Source organism: Nestor notabilis, unplaced genomic scaffold (genome assembly GCF_000696875.1).
Source record: "Nestor notabilis isolate BGI_N333 unplaced genomic scaffold, ASM69687v1 scaffold1145, whole genome shotgun sequence".
Classification (NCBI taxonomy): Eukaryota; Metazoa; Chordata; class Aves; order Psittaciformes; family Psittacidae; genus Nestor; species Nestor notabilis.
Genome location: NW_009929789.1, coordinates 393,789 through 397,874, shown reverse-complemented (window position 1 = coordinate 397,874; position 4,086 = coordinate 393,789). Strand labels below are relative to the sequence as shown.

The 4,086-nt window shown below is 44.7% G+C and overlaps 1 protein-coding gene across 1 annotated transcript in view; it reads left to right on the top strand.

The window, feature by feature from the left end:
- The window catches only part of LOC104406228 (chromosome unknown open reading frame, human C20orf194), a 62,049-nt gene that overhangs the window by 1,739 nt on the left and 56,224 nt on the right, over positions 1 to 4,086 (top strand). The gene's annotated exons all lie outside the window — the stretch shown is intronic.

Sequence of the window (4,086 nt, the reverse complement as noted above, 5' to 3'; positions counted from 1 at the left end):
TTGCAGAGGGTGATAAGGTCCCCCCTGAGCCTTCTCTTCTCCACACTAAACCCCCCAGGTCCCTCAGCCGTTCCCCATCACACTTGTGCTCCAGGCCCTGCTCCAGCTCCGTTGCCCTTCTCTGGCCCCCTCCAGCACCTCAATGTCTCTGCTGTATGAGGGGCCCAGAACCGAACACGGGATTCAAGGTGCAAGGTCCCCCTTCACCAGCACAGGGGGACAATCCCTGCCCTGGCCCTGCTGCCACACTGGTGCTGATACAGAAATAGTGTACTTGGGTTTTGCCTTTGATGCTAGTTGAATTGCATAAAATACATAAAGTTGTGCCATCTCACCATCGACACCATGGTATTTCTTGACTGTTGTTAACTCTGAAGCTGCAGTAAGTCCCAAGCAAAGAACAGTCACTCAAAACATTGTACAGCTCTGGGAAAGCATTACAGGTGAAAGGAATTGCTTTGTGTAATCCTCAGCGTAATGTGGAGTATTTAAGTCCATGCATAAGACCATAGCTCTTAATAAAGAAGCATTTCTGCTATGGAAATATAGGAAGTGTGTTTTGTTATTAGTCATGTGCTTTGCACTAATCTCTCTGAGCACCCACAAAGGGACTGTTGTTGTCTAATCTGACCTGTCTAATGTACCCAGCAGGATTTTTAACATAGCTTCTAATTAAGCACAAATGTGCTGAATCTGTCTTCAAATGCGACCTTCAAGTGACAAAAAATAAGTAGTCTTATATTTTCAGTCCTGTTGACTTGTATGGGAAACATATCCGTAATTGTGTTTTTATATAGTCAGTGCATGTTTTATATCACTTAGCTGTCTTTAATCAGTAAGAGTTAATGCATTTCCCTCACCCTAACTTTAATTTAACACACTGGGAGATCAAAACAATATGAATTTCTATAGCTTTGCTTCAAGGAGATTAATATTTATATTGAAACTGAAAATAGCATTGTGAGATTGCAAAGGGAGATGAGAATGGACTAAGTATTGATATTTACCTTTTATTCTCCCTGAGCAGGATAGGAACACATTAGAGGCTTTACCCATAAATCTTCATCTGTTCAAGTATGACTACTTCATTAGATTTCTTTTTGGTTTTTTTCCCCTCCATTATATCCATCCCACGTAGAGCTCTTGCTCTGAGGATGTGGGAGAAACCTCTCCAGCATTTAGTACATTGCACTGATTGCTCATCCCATTCCGCTTCCAAATAGAGACTATGTTAATGACTGTTGTGCCACTTAGAATCACAGAACCCCAGCCTGGTTTGTGTAGGAAGGGACCTTAAAGCTCCTCCAGCTCCAAGCCTCTGCCACGGGCAGGGACCCCTTCCACTAGAGCAGGTTGCTCCAAGCCCCTGTGTCCAGCCTGGCCTTGAACACTGCCAGGGATGGGGCAGCCACAGCTTCTCTGGGCACCCTGTGCCAGCGCCTCAGCACCCTCCCAGGGAAGAGCTTCTGCCTCAGAGCTCATCTCAATCTCCCCTCTGGCAGGTTCAAGCCATTCCCCTTGTCCTGTCACTTCTGATGGAAGTTCCATAATTGCATGTCGGGTTTGAGGCCTAGCTCTAAAGGTGATGTGTCATTCTCCAGCCTTACCATCCTGCTGTCTCCCTGCTGTCCCTGGAGCTCACGTGGCTGTTCCATGTGTTGTGGAACAACTATTCTTTGTTTCCATACACAAGGATGTGTCAGGAGTGTTTGGCTGGGACAAAAAGCAGGACTTTTTACCTGCAGGCTATGTTTATGTCAGCTTAGCAGCTGTGAAATCTCAGACATGAGGTATGGCTGAGCTGAATACTTTCTGCTGTGCCAGAGGGGAGTCTTAGCCTGCCTTTAGACCTCTCCTTTCCTCCCCACATGCATTTTGCATCAGTGCTGGTGGTTGATATCTTGCATCTGCTTCATCTTACTGAGCAGACAAGATTTCTTTCCCCCGTCCCTGTATTTGGCCAAACTCATTTCCTGCCAATTTAGCAAATTGAATCACATTGGATGAGCCCTGACTGCGGGAGAAGGAGCGGGAATGGCTCTTTGGGCAGCAGTGAGCTCTTGGACTGAGTCATTGTCTCACTAAACCCTAGTGATGAGTTGGGAACACGCTGGGAGTTACTAAACTCCTGGCTCCACTGGAGGCAGGCGTGGGGGTTTCCTCATTAATTCCTTCCCCATTGTTCCATGGAGGACTCCTGATATGCTTCTGGAGGTATCTTATCTTTGTCATTGTTTCATTTCCTGTTTATTTTCCGCTGACTATATCTGTTCACTTAACTCCATAGGTTTCTGTAGAATAGTATTAAAGCCTCGGTATGAAAGCTTCTGTACTGGATACTTAAAAACCCAACCAACAAAACCTATATAAACCAAGTATTCTTCAAAGTTAATGCTTCTATGGTAAACTAAAGAGAAAAGAAGGCTCAAGGGAGACCTTATCACCATCTTCCTGTATTTAAAGGGTGGCTACAAAGAAAATGGAGACTCCGTTTTTACAAGAGTCACATAGGGAAGACAAGGGGTGATGGGCACGAGTTACTGCTGGGGAGATTCCTACTGGACACAAGAGAAACATTTTTGACCATGAGAACAGTCAACCATTGGAATAATCTCCCCAGTGTTGGCCACTGTTAAGACTGGGCTGGACACGGTGCTGGGACATCTAGTGTAGATCATGCTTTGCCTAGAAAGGTTGGAGCATATGATCCTTCCAGGTCCCTTCCAACCTGGGACTGTAGGATTCTGTGATTGATCTGACACCTTGATGCCAAGGGGACTATTCTCACTCCTCCTTTGTGCCAGATCATGTGCTCATCTGATTGCCTTCAAAAGTTGCCTCAGTTAGGCAAGTAACCAGTAAACCAGATTATCTTCAGGACATTGTGTGTGCTGCTTTCTAAAGCTAGAGCTGATCTCAAGCAGATAGGTTAAATGGATAATAAATGATTAAATGTTTAAATGGAGTTCCCTGGAACAATGGGACAGTTGCTTCCTGGAAGAATGGAGTCTCCACACTTGATTGTAACTAGAATCCCACCTAGAGACAGGAGCTTTAGCACTAGTATTGGTGCATTGAGTTCTGTTGTATTCTAGATTATATTCCAGCCCTGGCTTTCATGTTCCCAGATCCAGGTTATTCTGGTTATGCAGAGTATTACTGGCACAGCAAAGGCAGAACATTGCAGCAGGGCTCGAAAATGAGTGATGGGGTCTGAACACTCTTGAGCTGAGTCTTACTGATGCCATGTCCTGCGTTGCGGATGGGCTGCTGTGGCTCTTGGTGCTCCCTTTGTCAAGGGATGCCTCTGAACACACAGAATTGTGACTTGTTTTAAAGCATGCTCCAAGGACGTATATATATGAATGGGAGATCTGTGCTAGAAGTTAGACTGGTTGAATTTGTCTCTTCTGTAGCCTCACACCATGTATTGATACCTTGGAGTATACGTTACCCAAAGGCCGGTTACTAAAGAAACAATAGGGTTCATTAAGATGTGGGGTTCAGTAGCTGGATGCAGACATGGCATCTGGTTAGCACTTTAAAGCTGAAAGATAACATAAATAAAGGAATATCATTAGAAGAATCTAGGGTTTGTTCCAACTTCTGCTAAGTTCAGGTGACTCTTAAGTAGTTTGGTTTCCTATGCAAGTCCTGAAACCCAGACATTCAGGCTGTGTTATTGCATTATCAATATACTGATCTCTCCTTTGGACAGTGGAAACAGACCTTAACTTGTTGGCCACCATCCAACTGTATCCTAATACAAGTTGGTAGGAAACTTGACGTTACTGTTTATAAGATACTTTGAAGTAGTCAAGACTGGTGACCTCTGTCAAGGGTAGATGTCAAGGATGCTGCTTTGTGCATGGTTTTACTTGCGGAGAAAGCTTGATTTATTCCAGTAGGTTTAGCAATTGTGACTGTCTTCCAGAGTGATGAAAATACTTCCTAAATCATAGAATAGTTTGAGTTAGAAAGGACCTTAAGATCATGCAGTTCCAACCCCTGCCATGGGCAGGGACGCCTCACCCTAGACCATATCACCCAAGGCTCTGTCCAACCTGGCCTTGAACACTGCCAGGG